We start from the raw sequence: 23,682 nt of genomic DNA, 5'->3' as shown, positions 1-23,682 counted from the left end.
TAGAATATGCTACCTGAAGTGCAGAAAGTGTGCCTTCCTTATTTATTACTAGTTCTTGATATAAAATATTTCATATAGCAAGTTTAATACTAATCTATCAAATTTACTGAAATTGAAAAGAAATTGATTATGCTTGCATTAAGGTTCTGTCATATCATCAGAAAATTGTTTTAAGATATTATGTAATTAATATCCTACCCAATAATAGACAATATGCAAATTGACCATACCTCTGACACACCCACAAGCCACACCCACCATCCAATCAGAGCGAGTATGCAAATTAACCCAAACCAAGATGGCTACAGCCCCAGAGAGCAAGGTTTCCTAGGAAACAGAGGAAGCCAAGCTTTCCGCCTGCCCTTGCCAGGCCTAAGCCTCCACTCAAACTACAAAGTTTCAATTATATAAGGTAAACAAATTCAAACAAATGGCGGCAGAACGGAGCTTGAGAGAGCAGGCCAGGGTTGCTGCTGGCAACAGGGGAAGCAAAGCTTTCCGCACACCCTGGCTGGGCCCACCTGCTTAAGGCAACAAAGTTTCCATTATAACCCCAACACAAATGGCTGCCGTCCTCGGAGGGAGCCCCAGGCTTGGCTCCGCTCCAGGCTACAAAGTTTTAATTATAGAAGGAAAATAAATCCCAGATACCAGGGCCTCCGCTTGGGTTGCCAGGGGGCATTGCCGGCCTGCAAACCACCACAGGCCCCTCACTCAGACCACCCTATGCCCCAAGGGAACCCCCACCTGATCCAGGACACCCTTCAGGGCAAACCAGCTGGCCCGCACCCCTGTACCAGGCCTCTATCCTATCTAATAAAAGAGTAATATACAGATTGATCATCACTGCAACACACAATATAGCTGCCCCCATGTGGTCAAAGATCCTGCCCCCATGTGGACACAAGATGGCCACTACAAGATGGGCCAGCAGGAGAGGGCAGTTGGGAGGCACCCGGCCTGCAAGGGAAGGCAGTTGAGAAGGACCAGGCCTGCAAGGGAGGGCAGTTGGAGGTGATCAACCCTGCAGGAAAGGGCAGTTAGGGGTGACCAGGCCGGCAGAGGAGGGAAGTTGGGGGCAAACAGGCTGGCAGCAGAGTGGTTAGGGGGTGATCAGGCTGGCAGGCAGAAGCGGTTAGGGGCAATCAGGAAGGCAGGCAGGCAAGCAGTTGGGAGCCAGCAGTCCTGGATTGTGAGAGGGATGTCTGACTGCCCGTTTAGGCCTGATCCTGGTGGGATCGGGCCTAAATGGGTAGTCAGACATCCCTTGAGGGGTCCCATATTGGAGAGGATACAGGCTGGGCTGAGGGACAACCCCCCTCCGTGCACGAATTTCGTGCAACGGGCCTCTAGTTAAATATATATTTATATTAAAAATAATTATTTATTATTGAAAGTATTACATATATACATATATAAATATATATTAATCTTAGTACATGTTACAAGTTATGAAAGTATTTTGAAATGACTTCGTCATGATTAAACAGCACACATATCATTTTGACAGATTTTTCTTTGTAATAAACACACCACTTTGGTCTGATTTATCACCATTTCCATATGAATTGTGAAAATACTTCTGTAATTCTTGATCTATTTCAAAGCATTTGGATATCCATTATCTTATTTGATTGAATTGGTTTGATATCTACTAGATTGTGTAACAGTCTGAGGAAAAATTATTTTCCTGATATATAAATCTAAAATCAAATAACTTTCTCAAACTTTTAGAACAAATGAGTGGCAAAGTCACTCTATGCTCTCTATACTTTATTATTCTGCCTTTCTTTGATTTGCAATATGCCAAAATGACACTTGATTTCAATATAGTTTCTCAAAATGTTTTCCTCCTTTCTCAAATACTTCTATGGGAATAGTCAGTCCTTGGGCAAGAATTTAGCTAACAATAATACTCAATCCATTAGGAAATAATAAATCCCTTTTAAACCATAAACTCACTTCAATATTCTTACATTTCTTGAAAACAAGGAGGAATCTCACATTTGTTTTCTTAGTTATAAATGTGATGTTTGGTGCATATTAGTAACTGTCATATGTACTTTTTAAATAAATTAGTAATTTTGAATATTCTAAAACTAAGGTCTAATTTGATGAAAATATTCTTTTTGTTTTTGTTTTTAAAGCTTTCCAAGTGATTTTAACATGTAGTGAAGGTTGCATTTGGTACAGATGACAGAATAAAATAGGGTAATGATTCTCAACCTTGGTTACACATTAGAATTACCTCAAGAAATTTAAATACTAATAAATCCCTATGGACAGACTCCAACCCAGACCAATTATATAAAAATCCCTGGTATCTGACCTGAGAATATGTAGTTTTAATGTTTCCCAGGTGAATCCAATGTACCTCTAAGTTTGTGAACCAATGCAATAAAGAAGATTACCTTTATTACTTTAATTGATTTACAACAATTTGAGAATTTCATAATAAATTATGTCATTTGGTGGATAAAAACTTATACATTTTAGCAAAATAGCTATAAGTATGACATGAACAGACCCCCTTATACTTGCTCTTAACAAAACTTCAATTATTTTTTGCCTGTTGAAATGCACTCAGCAAATCATTGCCTAGGTGTGTGTTCCCTTCAAGAGCTAGCTCATTCTCTGTCTTCCCATAGCCATAACACTTTACTGAGACACTGCTAATGCAGCAGTGCAGACTAATTAATTAGCTCAGTTGGACCCACGACACCACAAGCTGTCGCTCCATTTACCTTCCGCACTGCTTATCCAGGCTGAGCAGTCATCCCATGTATACTGTATCATATGCAGTGCTGGGGCTAATGCTCTAACGGTGTCCACATCTAGCATTCACCATGCTAAATTATGCTGCTATTCCACACTATCCTTCTTCTGCATCTCAAGGAGATCCATTTACTGAAACAGATACTTACGTGGAGCACACCAATTATTTTTTATAAAGGACAAACTGGAAACAGGTCCCATAATTGCATACTACTCAACCAGTAAAGTCTATAAACAAAATCACTCCCTTTCACCTTTTACCTCCATTTATAATTTTGTCTGTTAACTGGAGGTCTTTTCTTATGCTCAGTTTTTCTTTTAATTCATTAATAGCAGTATCATTTCAATCTCAATATCTTAAAACCTTAGAAATTGCTTAGGATGTTTCCATACCTCATGCCTGCTTGCCTATACTGAGAGTTAATGTAGTAAAGTCATTACAGGGACCATGAACATCAGGCCCAAATTATGTTGCTAATTTGCATATTCAGATGCTGGTAAGAAAATCAGTTTTTCTTTCTTTTTTTTTTCTTTACTACTGCAATGACTGGAGGGAATTAGAGCAATTATCCCCATTAGAACCACATCTTTCTTTTATTACTCTCATTCACTATCAGTCTGTTTCCATTGGTTCTCTATGTTCTTATCCTATCTAATAAAATAATAATATGCAAATTGACTGTCATTCCAACACACAAAATGGCTGCCCCCATGTGGTCAAATATGACTGCACCCATGTGGACACAAGATGGCCACCACAAGATGGCCAGCAGGGGAGGGCAGTTGGGAGGGACCAGGTCTGCAAGGGAGGGCAGTTGTTGGTGATCAGGCAAGCAGGAGAGGGCAGTTGGGAGGGACCAGGCCTGCAAGGGAGGGCAGTTAGGGGGCAATCAAGCCTGCAGGGGAGGGCAGTTAGGGGTGACTAGGCCAGCAGAGGAGGGAAGTTGGGGGTGACCGGGCCTGCAGGGAAGGGCAGTTGGGGGGGACCCAGGCCTGCAGGGGAGAGCAGTTGGGAGGGACCAGGCCTGCAGGGTAGGGCAGTTAGGGGCAAACAGGCTGGCAGGGGAGCAGTTATGCATCAATCAGGCTGGCAGGGGAGTGGTTATGGGGTGATCAGGCTGGCAGGCAGGCAATCAGGAAGGCAGACAGGCGAGCAGTTGGGAGCCAGTAGTCCTGGATGGTGAGAGGGATGTCCGACTGCCTGTTTAGGCCTGATCCTACCTGGATTGGGCTTAAATGGGCATTTGGACATCCCTCAAGGGGGTCCCAGATTGGAGAGGGTGCAGGCTGGGCTGAGGGACACACACCCCGTGCACAAATTTTGTGCACAGGGCCTCTAGTTTTATATATTGCAGAATACTTTTATCGGCTACATATAAACTATGCAATTAAAAGTTCTGACTTTTAAATAATCTGTGGTGAGGTATGTTGTTTCATTTCCAATTTCCCTCCCACACCACCCTGTGGTCATCATATATGCTCTGCATTTTAGAATATCCACCTTGTTCATTAAACTTGCCACATTCCCTCTCTGCCCCCTACTCCCACCCCAGTTCTATTTGTTACACTTTCTGAGGCTTTCCATGTCAAAACAAACATGGCTTCCCTAATTAAAATGTAAAGTCTCCCAAGTACTTGCAACTGTTGGAATAAAGGCTTATTAGAAGATCTCTTTAGATATTTCTCTTTTTTTCTTAACCAAAAAGCAAAACTACAAAAATACAACTCACTCATTTAAGGTGTTTCATTCTATTCTCTACTTTGTTCATACTATTTGGAAATCTAATCAGGGGACCAGGCTGAAGATAGTTTTAAGGCGGTCTAAACAGAGGAGTCAGTCACTGCTTCACCAGGTTCTTAGGATGGTGAGTCTTTTATGGGCCCTAAAAGTGGCTGTTGAGGGTATGGAGCAACCTTGGATTAATATTCATAACTTCTTTATGCCATTTTGGGATTTAGAGAAGATAAAGTTTTGCACAATATATGAATCCTAAGGGTCAATTCTGGGAGAGTATTACAGGTTTGATAACCACATCTTCCTCTGAAGTCAAATTTTACCAAAATTATTCTAATTTGAATTCATCTTTTTAAGGTATTTTATAATTCACAAACATTTATTTCTAAACCTTCTTTTGCTGTGTGAATTTCTATTATTTCAACATTTAAATGTTTTAATATTTTATATTAAAATTTATGTTTATTATAATTGCTGTCAGCCAAGACAAAGTACTCAGCCATGACTATTTTTCATGATCATTGTTCGCAATTTATGAAAAAAAAATATCTTGTAACCTTCTGAGAAGCAGATTAACTAAAACAGACCGATTCCACATCTCCCCTATTGTGAGTTAAATCGTAACCGTAAAACAATGTGTTCATGTCCCAGCCCTAGAACCTGGGAATGTCACCTTGTTTGGATGAAAGGTTCTCTGCAAATGTAGGTAAAATAGGAATATTGAGGTGAGACCCCTCTAGATCAGGGGTGGGCAGCCTTTTTTCTGCCAAGGGCCATTTGGATATTTATAACATCATTTGGACCACACAAAATTATCAACTTAAAAATTAACTTACCTCATTTGGTCAAACGTTTAATTAACTCAACCCTAATGCCTTGGCAGGACCAGACCAAATGGCTTAGCAGGCCTTACACAGCCTTAGGGCTAGATGTTCCCCATCCCTGCTCTAGATTACACAAATGGGCCCTAAGTTCAATGATTTATAAGACACACATAGAAGAGACACATGGGAAGAAGAAAAACATGAAGATGGCAGCAGAGATTAGAGTTATGTAGCCACAGCCAAGGAAGCCACTAGAGGCTTGGTAGGATTCTTCCCTAGAGCCTGCAGAGACATTCTGGTCCTGCTGACACTTAGAATCCAAACTCTGGTTTCCAGAATTACGAGATAATATGTTTCTGTTATCTTAAGTATCATGTTCATGATAATTTATTATGGAAGCCCTAGGAAACATGTACTTTCCTATGTCTTAATAATTCTATATAGTAAATTCTATAATTACATATTATATACTTTATAATGATATAATTCTGAATAGTCAATAACTATAGTTAAATATTAACAAAGTCATAAAGAAATGGGGAGAAGCTTTCTGAATTAAGCATAGCCACCTCATCTGAGAGACCAGGATCAAATGCAGATTGACAGATGCTTTCATCAGGAACAGCATGAAGGCAAGAAACACTGTAGAATTAAGGCTGTGCAGCAATTTGACACTACTGGATAGTAAAATGGGAGGTGACAGCCCTAACTGGTTTGGTTCAGTAGCTAGAGCATTGGCCTGTGGACTGAAGGGTCCTGGATTCAATTCTGGTCAGGGCACATGCCCCGATTGTGGGCTTAATCCCCAGTAGGAGGCAAGCAAGAGGCAGCCGATCAATGATTCTCGTCATCATTGATGTTTCTATCTCTATCTCCTTCTCCCTTTCTGAACTAAATAAAAATGTATTTTTTTAAAAGAAGCATTTCTTAAAAAAAAAAAAAAAAAAGGGGACGGGGGGAGATGACAAGTGTCAGAGGCTACCAAAGTAACCCTGTGACAGATGTGGGGCTCTAATGCTGTGTAGAAATGCATGCACTCTATGAGGGAGGTTCCTGCTTCTCAAACTAGGCATATGGAAACCCTTGGGAGTAAAACTATACATGTAAAAGGCATGGTCTGTCCTCCTGGAATATCATATTTACTTAAACATTTGAAGGAAATGAAATAATGCATTTAGCAAGTGAGTTGGAAGACACTTAATGCAAAATGATGTATACTCATGTAGGAGATACAATTAACAATTTGTAAAATATATAACATGAAACTTCACAAGTGACATGCTTGCTAGTGAATGGAACTAAAAAGAGAGGGTATGAGTTAGACTGCAGATCCACATTAAAAAATTTTGCTTTTTTCTGCCATTAGTGAAAACTCTTTAATTTTTAATATATTTTTTATTGATTTTTAGAGAGTGGAAGGGAGAGGGAAAAGGGAAAGAGATAGAAACATAGATTAGCTGCCTCCTGCATGCCCCTCTACTGGGGATTGAGCCCGCAACCTGGGCATGTGCCCTGACCGATAATAGAAATAGTGAACTCTTGGTGCATGGATTAACGCTCAACCACTGAGTGTTAGTGGAAATTCTTTAGGGGAAAACATTAAAAGGCATAAGCTGAGGACAATCAACATTAACAACATTGACTATAATCGGTACCAATTACTGATCACTTACTACATGACATCCTATTCTGAAAGCTAAAATAATATTTCTAACTTATTTTACCAGGAGCTTATGAAATAGGCAGTATTTTGACTCACATTAAAGGTGAAAAAGTTAATATTTAGAGGTAAAGCCTCTGTGTAAAGGGACCACAATTGATCCCAGATATCGACTGACTTCAAGGTCGTGCTCCTAATTGCAAAGATACTAGAGAACTTCATTTTATAACTTAGTGCTGTAGTTCCACATTGATTTAGAAAATGATATGTTAGATGTCAGGGGATATGCCAAAAATTTGAAATTTATTGCTAGTAAAATCTTGTTTTAAATAAAATTTATTTTTCAATTATAATAGGGCATAGTCGTTCAACAAGTTAATATTTATTTTATAAAGAGATTGAATAAACTTGGTATTTTGAAAAATATATACAATGCTGACCTTTTCTTGAGATTTTCAGGTTTATGTAGGACAACCAGACTATAGCTTTGATGTAGAAAACAGCCAACAACCTTGTTTTATTCTGGAAATAATTTAAATGTTTTTGTTTCTTCTTTAGGCAGACTTAGAAAAGAGAACGTGAGACATAGATGAGGAGTAAATACTGTCCATCTTTGGGCCTGTGGTAGCTTTGTTCCAGTGGGACTCCAAGAACTGGAAAGGCCTGGGACCTTTTCACTGGGGAGTGTATGGGACAAGGGAACCTCTCTTGGCTTCAGAGTTTCTAGGAGCCAGGATGTAAAAGACTGGCTCTTGCATAAAATATACACTGAGTGGCCAGATTATTATGATCTCTGAGCTCATAATAATCTGGCCACTCAGTGTAGGCCTGGTGCATGAATTCGTGCATGGGTGGAGTCCGGCAAGCCTAACCAGGGGGAGGGGACATGGGTGGTTGGCCGGCCTGCCTGCTGGTCGAACTCCTGGTCGAGGGGACAATTTGCATATTAGCCTTTTATTATATAGGATATACACTGAGTGGACAGATTATTATGCGTTCAGAGATCATAATAATCTGGCCACTCAGTGTAGGTCACAAATAGCAATTATAACAGTTATAATTGCTATTTGTGACCTACACTGAGTGGCCAGATTATTATGATCAGTGTTGTCTTTCCCTTTTGAGACTCAGGTCTTTAGTGAAGCCCTGTTAACTGTTAGCAACCACTATCCATGAGAGTCACGGGAAAGAGGGAAAGCCTACACTCACCCTTGGAGGGAAATTATTCAGCTGCACCAATTTAAAAAGCAGCTACTTTCTCATTTACTGTTAAAATGACATCTTTATCCTGGGACAGATTCTGTTTATTTTCTTTAAGTATTGCTATCTGGCAAATTACTGATAGTTATTGTCATCAGAGAAAAGGTCAGTAAATTTAGAAATGCATAATTCATTATATATTCAATAACTCGTAAATTTTGCCATAAGATTATCAACTCACCACTTCACAGTACAGATATTTCATTAGTACTGCCATTCTTTTATTTTAAAATGTTGTGATGAATATATTATGCTTTAAGGTCTTATATTACAAAATTAACTATGTTGTGAACTTGTATACCACTTGATGCACATCTGAGTCTTCATCCTATTTTCCCATCCAAACCTCCCCCGCATTTATTTTCTCCTTTTTATAGAAATGATTTCTGAAAGAATTGTATACATTTACTGTTTTCAAGCTTTCTTCCTTTGAATTCTCTTAACCCACTCAGTCAGGTTTTTTATCCCATGAAACCACTGAATAAGCTTTACTTAGGGTCTACAATGACCTTGAAATGGTTAAGCCCTGTGGTCATTTCTTACAACCCATTTTACTTGATCTATCCTCAGCATTATACACAATCAATTAATCTCTGCATCTTGAAATAGTTTTTTCATTTAGGTTCTGGGAGACTACACATTCTATACCTTTTCAATCTACTCCCCAACGCATGCGCGCGCGCACACACACGTACACACACACTGGTACTTGTTTATCTCTCAATTCTCTGAATATTGGAATGTTCTGGTGCTATGTCCTTATACCACTTATTTTTTCTATTTATACTCAAGCTCTTGCTGAACATATCCAGGAACATGGCTTTAAATTACATTTTTACTTATAACTGCTCAATGTGTCACTTTAGCCCAGAACTACTCTCTCCCAAAGTCTATCCATCTATCACCTGTCTATCATCTATTGTCTACCTATCATCTATCTATCTATCATCTATCTATCTATCTATCTATCTATCTATCTATCTATCTATCATCATCATCATCTATATCTATATCTATCATCTATCTAATATATATATATATATACATATACATATATATATATATATATATATATGTATGTAATTATACAATTATGAGCTCTCACACACAATTAGCTATTTATACATCCACTTCAATCCCTAACAGAAATCCTCAATTTAACATGTTGAAAGTGAACTTCTGTTCTTCTCTTACATTCCAAACCAGTACCTTCTTAGGTCTTAGACATTTCAGTTTATAGCAATGAGATTCCTCCAGTTAGGCCAAAAATTTTGTCATCTTTTACACCTCTCTTTCTTTTTTCTTCAGATTCTATACCAGTTTATTCCAACAAATCCTGTCATCTCTACCTTCAAAATACACCCAAGTTTAAAGGGTATGCAGTTTCAGTTTATAAGATGAAAATACTTTTGGAAATTGTTTGTACAATAATTTGAGTTAATTAACACTATATAATTTTACACTTAAAAATGGTTGAAATGGTAAATTTTGTTATGTGTCTTTCCCCTGTTAAAAAAGTAAGTCTGAAAAAATATGTCCAGAATTTGACTACTCCAAACTACTTCCACTCTCAATAAACTAATGCAGGCCACCATCACAAAAGCCATCAAATAGGTGTTTCTGATTCTGTCCCCTTCACCTTGCAAGTCTCTTTATACAACAGCCAACATGATCTTATTAAAATATAAGTGAGATCATGCCTTTTATCTACCAGTCTCCCCTCTTACTTAGGTTAAAGTCATTGGTATGACCAATAAAATTCTATTACTTATTACTGTCCTTATTACTTCCCTTATCTCATCTTCTGTGACCCATCATTTTACTCCTTCTGCTTCAGCCACACTGGCCTTTATGTAGTTTATCGACATTCCCACTTAAGGTTTTTTTTTTCTTGCTTTTCCTTCTACCTGATTATCTATAAGGCTAACTCCCTCATTTCCTAAGATCTTCACTTAAGTCACCTCAGTGAGTTAAGTTTGAACTTACACTTCTGCAGATGACTGGCATTTTATTTCTCGTTTTCTCCTTTTCATATCTTCTTAGCTCTTATATAAGTCCCAATGGACCCACTGTTGTAATAGTAATAAAGACAGAAGAAAAACTGAAACCCAGAGGTTTGCAGTCTTATAATTCAATGAAGTTTTGTTTTGTTTTCCCCCAATGCATATCAGAGACTAATGTGAGTCAATAGTGTGGGACCCTTCCAATTGTGTTCTTGTGTGTATTCATTCAGGTAACAGGGAAGGAGAATGTGGCAGATAGCATTTTCAAAGAATAGCCACAATAATTTCCTCATCCCATATCATACACACTTACTGAAAACTGATATTGACCTGTCTCCAGGTGGATCTATGTTCTCTTCCTTTTTGTTCAGGTGTGCTTGTAAATATGAAATAAATGACACAATGTTATTTTTTAAAGTTAGGTCTGGTTCACTTGGGATGCTCCAATATCTGTGCTGTAAGGAAGCCCAGGCCCCATGAAGAAATAATGTGTTGATCTTCTGTACAAAATCCCAGATGAGTTCCCAAATTACAGCTGGTATCACCCAAACAAGTGAAGGAGTCTTCACAAGATTATGTCCCAGCCATAGAATCATCCCCAGCCATCTAGTATTGCCACCTAAAGGCACAGATATAGCAAAGCACAGACAAACCATCCCTGATATTCCTTGTTCACATTTCTAATCTTTAGACTTCATGAATGGAATAAAATTGTTCCATACCATTAAATGTGGAAGTGATTTGTTGTGTATCAATAGATAAATATAACAGAGCTAGACTCTAGAGAAGGCATGTTTCCTTTTAACCATTTTGGCTGAAACTACATCATTGCTATCATCATTTCTTTGATTAAAATTCAGCCATTTAGCTCTATTTAACTGCAAGGGCTCCAGCCATATTGGGAGTATGGAAAATGTAGTCTCATGGTGTGGCGAAAAATGTGAAGACGTTGTTATGTGTGCATTGTCAGCCTCTGCCAGAGCCCTTCACTATTTACCATACTGTATGTTATTTATCTCTATTGTTACTGCTAAACTAGAACATAAGCTGCTCAGAGACATTTTTTTTTCCTGATTTGCTCACATTTTTCTGGCACATAATGAGTGCATTTTAAATGATTGTTAAATTGAAGAAAATTTATGATGCAAAACTTGATTTTGAATGATAGAATGAGTAGATTTCTGATTGATACATTCCCTGTATATTTGCCCCAGAGTCCCCTTCATTCCCCAATCAAGGTAACCACTAACATTACTTAGATTTACATAGTTGTTACTTATACTATTACTTTTATTTAAAATGAATTATCCTAAGAACATTTAGTTCTGGTATATCTTTCCTTCAGTGGCTAGACAAGAATATATATCTACATGTGTTTCATTGATAAAAAAATAATTTAGCAGCTATCATAAGCTATGTTTTATAAACTTATAGTTAATCTTTCATAACTCAGACATTTTCTGAAATATGTTTCTTCAGAAATTAAGTAATATTTTCCATGGTTATTTCAACAGCATTTGCTGATAAAAAAAAGTGTATTTGTCATATGTCTTTCCAGGTACTGAGTTTTTAAATATCTCCATAATGTGATTAACTAATATCTCAAGGCACAACATGCAACTTTAGAACATTTTACTATTATCAAAGGTAAGTTTTAAATTAATATAGTGGGCATAAATCTATTTTTAAAGCCTTAAGCATTTTATATGTATTTTAATTAATCTTTTTTGCAATATATTGTGATTGTTTTTTAATTTGCATGGTAACAAAGACAAATAGTTTTGAGTTCTTTTATTTTTCTCTTCTTTGCTAGCAGTTGTGTTAATTTAATCTTTAATCCACAGTTCTTAGTAAGAACAGTTTCAAGTTACTGATTTACATTGTGAAGGGTATTTTAGTTAAAGCTTTATTTAATCCATTAATATTTTTAAGCATGCACCATTAAAGTATAAAATATTTGTCCCTTGTGTTTGTAAACATGACAGCCCTATTTTCTTGCTGATTAGCATTTAGGGACCACTTTCAACTCCTAGAGGCCAACCATAATAATTTTCCCTTGGCACCCCCTTATGTGCTGTCACATCTTGATTCTCTTTTTCAACAATGGACCAGGTTGTTTTAAGGGCTCGCCTTATTAGGTCGGGCCTACTTGGATAATCTCTCCCCTTTTTGATTAACTGAAGTCAAATGATAGTAGCCTAAGCACATATGTGATAGCCTATTATATGCAGAGGCCTTTCCCGCATTCAAAAGCCGGAATTATCCAAAGCAGATACAGCTGAAGACAGCAATCTTGGGGTCAGTCTTGGACTTCTGTCTACCAAGATGCAAAATAAAAACACCCAAAAATGGGTGGCTGTGACCTGTGACTGAGAAAAGGTGCTAGTACCAATCCTTATTAGTTATAGGTAAAACTTTCCTTACTACTTAAATAAAAGCAACACAAACAGAAGCTCCAATACTTTGTTCCTATATAAAATTTATCATCATGTCTTATATCATAGCATATACTCACTTTATTTTTTACTCCAAACATTTAAGATATATGCACATAAAAAACAGAATTGTGTTGGTGATGTAGATTTCAGGGTCTCATTGTCTGTAAATATAAGCTTGTTAGATGGGTCTAGCATGTTGTGCCTGAACAGTGCCTAGGATATAGTAAGCACTCAACAGAAAATTATTGACTCAATAACTGAAATCTGTGACACTTCTGATTGTCATAAGGAATAGAGGTGGCTATGAGAAGAAGCTTACCTTAAGAAAAGAAAAAAAAGGAAGTAGTGGCTATAAGCTTAGGACCAAAGCAAGGGCTTGTCTGTTAAAAGAAACTCACCAATAGAGCACATCACTCACAGCTCCATTAGATATGCCTCCCTTCCATTCCTCTCATCCTCTACTGTTTTGGGGGGTGGAGTGGGGACAGGTATGAGTTGAATGAACAAGGAAAAGCCGTGTGATTTAGAATCTCTGTAAGACCCAAAGAACAGAGGACAAGACTATTTTGTGGTCAATACAATTTTTGAAGCATCCGCTATGTGGTGAAATGACTGTTGGGGGAAAAATTAAACAATGGAAGCAGCTGAATCACAAAGGATCACACAAAAGTAGTAGGAGACAAAACTCAGGAACCAAGCAGCCCAAACCAGAGAAAGGTGGAGGCATGGCCTATCACAGGACTCAGGTGGAGGCATGGCCCATCACAGGACTAAGGTGGAGGCATGGCCCATCACAGGACTAGCTTCTGAAACAAGAGAAAAGGGCCATCAAGGGACTCTTTGTCTAATGACTTTTAGGAAATGTCAGGAGAGAATTGGGATGGTCAGGTCCCTGGTCCTGAGTTTATACAGAAACTAACCCTAAGAGAAAACTGTTACTATGAATCATTGTGCTCTCCTTCTCACACTCCTGGCTGCTGAAGCTTGGAGATTCAGCTAGAAAGATAAATAACGTCTGTATAAAAGAGAACTATGCTAGTCAACCTCTGAGCATGACTTACAGCCTCCTGTACCTTTCAGGCTATAATCTTTTTGTTTTATTAGAATAAAAACTGAAAGGGAGGATGTGTTTCATTGGGGTTATATCCTTCACAGGCCAAGGACTACTTATCTTCTGATGCAGATACAACTGATGATTTTGAAGCTTGATCTATATGTATATTCATTCACACATAACTTCATCTAACTTTCCCTAACCAAAGCTCTTACAATATTGTATTTGCCATCTATCTCTTATGAAGTTGCATAGAAACAGACAATTTTTAAATAAAAAAAAAACACCATTTTGCCCATTATCTTTGCTTTATTCTCATATTCAATGTGTTTTCTACTCACTTTTTTCTTCCAGATACACATAGCTGCATACATATTCTTGATTTTTAAGTGATTAGACTCAAAATTTTGGTCTTGCTACTACTTCCAATTTTGTATTACCACATTGCTATTGTATAGTCTAAACTTTTCTTATCAAAGCACTATAGGAACCTGCATGTAAGTTCAAAATTTTCCATGTCATAACATGGACATCTTTGTTATAGAGTCCATGATAATCTCTCACGTATGAAATGTACAGATTCATGGACAAATGTACTATTAAAAACAAGGAAGTTAACATGGTTTCAATGAAATACTAAAAGTGGAACAAAAGACTAAATGTAGACATGACCATGGGGAACATTAAATGATAGAATACCCACGCAATGAGAGTTTGTTTTATTGAGGGCACCATTTTTTTTTGTTGTTGTTGTTGTTAATCCTCACCTGAGAATATTTTTCCATTGATTTTTTAGGGAGAGTGGAAGAGAGAGGGAAAGATGGAGAGAAACATTGATGTGAGAAAAACACATTGACTGATTGCCCAGACAAGGATGTGGGCTGGGGAGGAACCTGCAACCCAAGTACATGCCCTTGACTGGAATCCTTTGGTCTGCAGGCCGAAACTGTATCCACTGAGCCAAACCGACTGGGGAACCAACACAATTTTTAAAGAACAACTTCTAACTCTTAACCTACTTGGGGACATATTTTAATTTTAAGTCTCAAGAGGAATTGTGAATAGTGCTTAGCTATTTATATATTTTGCTACTCTAAAAATATTAAACTCTGTTATATTAAAAAGAAAAAAATCTAAGTAATGGTGCAAATTATTTTCCTGATTTATAATTCTTGTGGCCACTTCTGTATCCTTGAAATCTGTGACACTTCTGATTGTCATTTAATTAGCTTTCCTTCCTCCCTACCTATACTAGTAAATATATTTCCATGTTTCTAAAAGGCCATTTTTTCTCTGATATAAACTACCTGCTTTTAAGTCCTACACATGTAAGAAAGCTAGATAAAGTAAAGAGCAAGTTTATCTACACAGTTATTAATTACAAGTGGATAAAACAAACTTGAAAATGTTTCTTTCATTTTGTGAATTTGGCAGAATCACAATTCATCTGGCTATATATTATTTATTATCTCCTGATAGCACAGCAGAATCGGTGGCATTTATTACCACTCAGAACACGATTTATAGAAGGTGTTGATGAACTATAGTGTATGTAGAATGCCAAATTCCAAATTTCCAATTTATTGGGTTACACATTATAGCACTTAAATGAAAAGGTTCCTACTTGCCTGGGGAAAATGTGAGGCCACCAAGAAACTAATGGAACTGCCCTCTATCCTCTCATTGTAGTTCAAGGCCCTAGACCCTTGGGACAAATTTACTAAAATGTTCCTTAAAAGCAAAGATCAGAGATTCTTATAGACACTTCTAATTTAGAGGTTACCTCTACTGAAATATGTCTTGTTAGATAACCTCAGTTTAGGGTCTTTGTAACACAGAGTGTCAGGCAGTGAGCTGGTTGATTCTGTTGAATGGAATCAGGATTCTGGGTTCAAATGCTGCTGTATGATTTGCTGAACATCATTTTGTCTTGCTGTGCTGATCTTGTCAACTATTAAACTGAGGTAATAGTAACTACTTATAGAATTATTTGGAAAATTAATAAATAATACATGTAAACTTCTTTGATCAGTATCTGGTGCAGAGTATATGTTCAATAAATATTAACTGTTATTATGTTTAGCAAAAAACCTAGTTTTATTCATTTTGAATTGCTTACATCTTTGACCCCAAGCAAATGCCTCATTTTCCCATAATCCTAAAGTCAACACAGCACCAAATGCATTACCTTAGGTCCTGATATCAGCCTGAAATATTCCTTTTCTTTCCCTTCACCTTGAGATTTTTAAGACTGCCGATTCTATTAAAGCCTAGTCATATTGTTTCCATGAAAACTGTCCCTCATTACCTCTAGTGTATTGAGATTGTTTTTCTGAATTTTACTGTAAGAATTAAAAAGGTGGCCTCGATTAATGAGAAGGACAAGGGCTCTGAAATAAGACTAGCTTACGTTTAAAATTTGACTCGGAAAGTTATCAACACTGGGACCCTGGGGAATTGCTCAACTTTGAGTCTCAATTTCCACGTCTAATAAAAGCACTTCATTTGAATTAAATGAGAAAAAATACCTGGGAGAATGATTGATATATATTAGATGCTCAGTAAATAGTTTTCTTTCTAGGTTAGCATTTTTCCCTAAAGTCGAAGACTCTTTTCAGTCTATATAGTATAAAAGCTTTCCCAACTAAGGCATAAATCTTGTATTGAATAACCTTTTACCTGCACCTTGAATATCTCAATATATTTCCTTTTATAACATAGACCTTGATTTCCTTAATATTGTTGCACATTTTTTTCATGGCTCCTGGCTACCACTTAACCTTTGATTTTAAACTTTTCTTTCATATTCCATATCAAGCTCACAAATAACTTATCTAATATCCTCTATGTAGATTTCATCTTCTCACATGACATCAGAATCCAAGATTTTGCAGATGATTCCGTAATCTGGACCATTAACCTAGAACCTCTGTGGAGATTCTGACATCCAAAGTAATATCTCTGCTTTCATATTGTCAGCCATGTCCATTTCCTAACTTCCCTATAATAGTAATATAAAAAATTTTGGGTATTTTAAAAGCCTTTTGTATGTTATGTTTTGTTTCAGAATATCTTTTTTTATGTTCTTTTTTATTCCATACAATTCTTAATCCATAAATTTACTCTTCAACATCATCAACCACCCCCTCCCTTTTGCCTTGACACCGTACTAACCTATTTTCTGCTGCTCAGTCATTTTAGACATATACCCTCTTCTCAATCTTCAAACACCTCTCTATGTAATAAACACAAATATGTGATAGTTTTCACCAATGGAACAACATTCCTCCTTTTCTCTTTCACCCAGATATTTCAGGACAGTTATCATTAACTTCTGTGCTTTTATTGAGGATTCGGTCTTAACTATATTTTTTATTAATAGAGTGTAATAGGTGTTGAAATCAAACAGACCTAAATTTAAATATCTGCCCTATTGTTTTCAAGTTTTAAAACTTAAAGTTTCGTCACCTTTTGAACATTAGTTTCTTCACCTATAAAACAGAGATGCTACCCTCTATATCAGCATGCAAGGACACATAGAAAGTGATGAGTACTAGATGCTCACCTCTTCTTTAGCATCTTTCCTTCCCACTACTAAAGCCACTGAATTATTTGGTAATGTGCCTGAACTGTAATGTAGTAAGTGTGGAGTAAATTTTCAGAGCAGAAATAAATTATAAACACACTATAAATATGATACATGCCACTATAAATATTGTAAATAATGTTAATATTAATTTAGTATTTTAAATATATAGCACTAATTCAGATAACTCAGACAATTTTATGTTAATTTTACATTTTTATTATTTTCTTTAAAAAATACTAAAATTTTCAGTGATATTTTAATTTTTCATAAGCAAGCAAAGGTATTACTGGATTTATATTAAAATAACAATGGGATTGGCTTAGGAATACTTTCAAGTGGATATTCTTAATTACTTTCTGCAAATTACCATATTTTAACTGAATTAGTAATACTAGAAAATTGCTTCGTCCTATTCATTTTTGTACTAGTTGATACAAGAAAGCCTGCTTATAACAAATTTACAACAAATTAACTTTGTCTCTCACTCAAATGGATAATTTTTCTCAGGTATTAGGATGATTTTTCAGGACTATATTTATTACAAAATTTAATATTATAAAAGATAGAAAACTAAAAACAGCCTTAATGATACAGGAAAATTGGACTGGAACACTCAATGTTCCCTTGGCCAGGATGGTTCCCAGGTTCTTTGTCCAGTGGAGTCAAAAAATGAAACCATGGACAAAATGTGGTATAGCAAAAGGTGGAAATTTATTGAGAAATGAGCACAGACTCCCATGTGGGGAGGGGGAAAGTGTCCCACTGAGTCCCTTTGTTACAGAAGACCAAAGAAATACCAAGCACGCTTCCTAGAGAAAGGGAGGGACCCTGTTTATTAACACTAGTGGACTCTGGGAATAATTTCCAAATCAGAGTGAAGAAACATGCAGAGAGCCTGTCTACATATATCCCGCTGGGGTATTTGTCTTGCAGATATGCCCCCTGCCCCTTTCATGGCCCTGCAGGAAGGCCCCCAGGTGTCAGGCCATATCCAATGGTCCATCCTGGCACCAGCATAACAACCTTCCCCCCTCACCCAGGGCAGTGCATTGTTCACAGTTTCATGGCCTCTGCATTTAGATAACAAATTCTGCAAGACCAGTTTCCTCCTCATTCCTCCCCCTGCCTTGTCCCACAAGCTTCTTTTAGCCTTGTGGAGCAACGAATCCACAGGGGGTGTTTCTGGTATCCAGGTGTTCAGTCCTGCAACCTTGAGAGCAGTGAGGGTGGTCAGGATGACGCTATGTTGTCCCCTCCAGGTAGGAGTCAGTCTCTGGGTGGTCTTTACCCAAACAGAGTCATCAGGTTGGAAGGGATGGTCTTGACCAGAAGCTGGCACAGGCAGAACATCTCGGACATGCTTCTGGACTGTCCCCTGGGTAGACTGTAAAGCCTGTAAGAACCTGAGTAAAAATTAGTCATGGATTTCAGCCTTTACCCACCAGAATCTGTAGAGGCCCCACTGGTTTCCTGGGCAGCCTTCCGGGCTGCTTTGTCTGTGGCCTGGTTCCCTCTTGCCTCTGTGGAGTCCCCATACCCTGCAAAAGCACTCCGCACGTGAACGGTTGCAATCGCATACCTGCCATCAGCACAAATTGTCACTGATTTTTCTCTTGCCCACCAGAGAGCCTGAATAAGGGCAATCAACTCGGCCTTCTGTGCCGAAGTCCTATGGGCAAGCGCCTGAGATCAGATGGTTTGGTCCAAAGCAACCACCACCGCCCCCCCGCATACCTGATTCCTCCCTGGACAGAACTGCTCTCGTCCATGAATAGTACCTCATCCGGTGATGCCAGTGGGGTGTCAATGAGGCCCAGGTGGGTTGTCTTTACAAAGTCATCGACCTCTAAACAGTTACGTAGAGGTTCCTCAGGGTCATCATCAGGAAGGAGGCTGGTAGCAGAACAGCCTGAAACTGGATGACTCGAGATTTGACATCCAGTGCTCCGGTGTGCTCCCGAGCAAAGCCTCAACCGCATAGCTGTGGCCGCTATCGCCCGGAGGCAAGCAGGCTAACCGGACGTAACAGGGTCGAGTCTCTTGGACAAGTAGGCTACTGGTCTTTTCCAAGGCCCAAGACTCTGGGCGAGGACCCCTTTGGTTATGCCCCTTGTCTCACATACACATCTGGTAGTGCCAATTGGCCCATCATTCTTGCTCTGCTCATGTCTCACTGCCTAATATATTACCCAAGGATCCTGGCTGTGAACTCCTTCAGAGAAAATGGGTGTTGAAATTCTCTTCTGTAATTACTTCCATGCTGAGATGGGTCAGAAGTTTCTCTCAGAGCCAAGAGATCCTTGCTGTCTGTCAGAGGGACGATGAGGCCTGGGCACAGAAGGAGGTGGGCTTGTGACCTTATGGAGACAAACTGTAGCAATTAGAATAGTAAGAGTCACAACATCCTTGTCTCTCTGGAGCCATGTCCATGAAGACACAGGCATCTTCTAAGTCTATTATACAGTTTTCTGCAGGCCACTGTCAGGGCTGGGCGTGGCAGCTGGTTCCTCTTTCCAGCCACAAACACAGTCTGTCCAATTCCCCAAAATGTATTCTGGCATGGGAGAAAGTTGCTTCTCTGTACACAGGTAGCTTAACCTCTATACACTGGGCTTGGACCTCTGCCCAGCAAACTGCAGTCTACAAGTTCAATATGCAGCCTCCGGTCCTCCCAACCCAACGAGGTCTCGGCCAGTCCCTCAGTCAGACTTCTCCTCTCTTGGAGAATCTCAAAATCCTGAAGGCTCCCTCCTGGGTCCAGGGAGAGCGCCTTTCCTTTGCCTTTTGTTAACCCTGTTTAGTAGTTACAGGGTCCTGACATAAGCTGCCAGTACAAAACAGCCAGATTTGCAGTTAGAAACAGCCCTGCATATTACAAAGTGCTCCTGTGGCAGTGGGTTGGGTACCAGGCCCCTGCCTTCGTACCCATCCCCTGTGGCAGAGCAGTGATCAGGCCTCTCCCAAGGGAGTGCACTGGAAGGGGTTATCAGCCCCTCCTCTGCTAGCAGCAACAGGTACCGAACCCTTTCAGTACGTTTGACCAGCTTCATTCCCGGCCACTTTCACAGATTCCAGGGCCCGTTGTCTTCTTTTAACCAGCAAGCCAAATGACACTGGCCTGCATTATTTCCTATTGTGAGTTAGAGGAAGACAATTCTTACAGAGGGGAGAAATAGAAACTTTCAGAGAAAACATATACCCCAGAATTCCAAAATCTCAACCTAACACAGCAAAATCACAGAGCAAACCAAAGTCCCTAGTACACAAACATAGACAGAAATTTTTACTAAGTGGGCTGATTCCTACCGTGATAGAGAGCAAATGTCTCTGAGAAAACTAACTCAACAGCGCTGCTTGAGACTTTTGCAGACCATCATTGGTTCAGCCTTCAGCAAATCAAACATTTTAACCAGATGAGCAAACAGAAAATCAAAGTAGCTTTTGCTTTCACACAGACCAGTTAATCAGCAAATTATGCCAAGACTGACAAATATCTGTACTCACACTCTCTCAGACTAGCCCAGACTGGAGCTGAGCAGATAATGCCCACTCCCCAGATAGGCATGGGGGCACTCCGGGCACCCACGCCCCAGACCAGAATTCTCGACCTACATCTCAGTGAGAACCTACCTGAGGAGTTAAGGCTGCATCCAGCCCCCCTTCTCGGTAGCAAATTGGCTAGTCCCACACACAAACAGAAGAGTGAACCCATAATTCCTTAATCAAATATGAATTCACTCACCTCCAGTGTCCTGATTCCTAATTTACCTGACGAAGTCCTATGACTTCAGGGAAGTGATCAAGCTTCCCCTTCCACTCACTTGGAGTGGGCCTGACTGACTGGGACCCTACCTTACAGATTCTGTGGACAGGTCCAGAGGTGTATGTCCACTTTCTCCAGATGCTGGCTGGGTCCTGGGCTAAAGTCTGGGAGCTCCTGGAGCTCCCCCCCCAACCCCCCCCAACCCCCCCGCCTCCCCTGCCCCATACTCTCAAATGGGGGGATTGAGAATCGCCACCCTCCCCCCCAGCCCCCCCCCCCCCCCCCCTGCCCTATTCAATTCTGCTAAAATCAGCAGTGAGCACCTCACAGAGGCCTATCCCGCGCCCCTGGGCCCCAAACCCTGTCCACTTACCGGAGGCTAAACAAAGCCAAAACGTGGTTAGCTTCCCAGTCAGAGGGAACCATATGTTACAGAAGACCAAAGAAATACCAAGCAAGCTTCCTAGGGAAAGGGAGGGACCCCGTTTAGTAACACTAGTGGACTCTGGGAATAATTTCCAAATCAGAGTGAAGAAACATGCAGAGAGCCTGTCTACATATATCCCGCTGGGGTCTTTGTCTTGCAGATATGCCCCCTGCCCCCTTCATGGCCCTGCAGGAAGGCCCCCAGGTGTCAGGCCACATCCAATGGTCCATCCTGGCACCAGCATAACAACCCTCCCCACCCCCCCCCCCCCCCCCAGGGCAGTGCATTGTTCACAGTTCCATGGCCTCTGCATTTAGATAACAAGTTCTGTAAGACCAGTTTCCTCCTCACCTTTTCCTTCTGCTTATAAAGGCTGCAGATCTTTGTGCCTTGTTATCCTCTCTGATTGGTCACTACCTCCCATTAGATTGGTTACAATAGCAACTCTAGAGCTCAAACCTCATGTGAATTACTTACCTGAGGTTCCCTCCTTCTTCTCCCTTATTATTTCCCTATTTCCTCTGGGCTTTCTTCTCCCCTCTCTGAATGAGGGATTCTTTCCTTTTATTCTGTAAATATATACTTTCTGCAGCTCTCAGCTCCCTTATCTTATGAAAATGTACCTTTTGCAACTCTGTAGCCCTGTGCTTTTTTCCATGGATCCCTTAATTCCTAAAATTTCCTAAACCTGCCTATTTCACTCCTAAAACCTTCTTTCAATAATAATCCTAATCACATTCCCAGATAAAAGGTAAATCAACCCCTCTTTCTGTGCCTTTGTCTCTCTCTGTTTCTCTCTCTCTCTCTCTCTCTCTCTCTCTCTCTCTCTCTCTCTCTCACACACACACACACACACACACACACACACACACACACACACACTTCTCATAAGCTTCATAACAGTTAGGTCATAAACAACTATATCAAATTTTCAAGAAACAACTAACTTTCTGACTTAATGTACCTTTCAGGAAATAGTGTATAACAGGAATTTCTGCCTGAGAAGAAAATCCCATCACTGAAATATGAGAAAGGCAGATCTGAAGCACTCCTACCATCTCAAGGGAAAAATAAATGAAAGCTCTACCTTTAACATGTTAGGAATCAGGGATAATTTGACCAGCTACTCCAAATTTTATGGAATTAAGTATGGCACAGAATCATTCAACATTGCATTTAGCCCAATAAGTCAAGAATGTTTGAATCCTGCCCTACTTTATCAAGTAGGATTATTGTTATAACCAATATATACTGACACTTTTTAATTAAGTGCAAGAGAAAAATTAATTTCTTGAAGGGATAAAAGTGGCTGACATAGTAAAAAGGTAGAGCCTAAAAGGCAGACATGAGAAGGATAAGAAACAAGGCAACATTGGTGATCTTAACAGCAGGAACTCATTAATACATATTCACAATTGTAAGCCCACCCTGTATATCTCTAGACCTAAGGCCTTGCCATCAGGATGATTTATCTTCTTGCATTCTTGAGTGGCTTCATTTAAAATGCAAATTTCCTTGGATAGAAAGATTTAACTTGTTTGGATTATGTCTGCTTCCCCAGATTGTGGTCCTGCTTTTATTCACTTCCCTTGCCTTGAACACACAAAATGTTTGACATCTGGCAATTTTCTAGTGAGAGTTTAGGAAGAAGGAAGTGGCTTTACCTAGGCCATGTTCCTAGTTACATTTTTAACCCAGTGGATTTGAGAGTATGGAAATCAATTAAAAGTAAAGACTATTTTGATTTTTCAACTACATCCTCAGGTAAGCCTGAAAACAAATTCCACAAAAACATTGCTCATGAACAAGTAACATGATAACTGTATTGTAATTATACATAATTGTGATTTTTATTTAAATTGATACACCTTCTTCCTTATCTGTTTTATCTTCCCTTAGATAAACAAATTTCTAAGGCCTCAGGTCTATCCTTTTGCACTTTTGACTATTCTCATACAAATATGTGCAAATTCCTAATATCCTAAGGATAGCTTTCTCCCTTCCTTACTTCTTTGCTTCTTTGCTTCCTTCCTTTCTATCTTTCTGAAAATATTTATTTTTAGAAATTAATAGCACCTTATATAATTGGCTTTTATAGAAAACATATCATTTCACCAATATACTTTTCTAACATGAATTGCATAGAAATATGAC

Source organism: Eptesicus fuscus, chromosome 3, assembly GCF_027574615.1.
Source record: "Eptesicus fuscus isolate TK198812 chromosome 3, DD_ASM_mEF_20220401, whole genome shotgun sequence".
Taxonomy (NCBI): domain Eukaryota; kingdom Metazoa; phylum Chordata; class Mammalia; order Chiroptera; family Vespertilionidae; genus Eptesicus; species Eptesicus fuscus.
Note: the sequence above shows the minus strand (reverse complement) of the source record.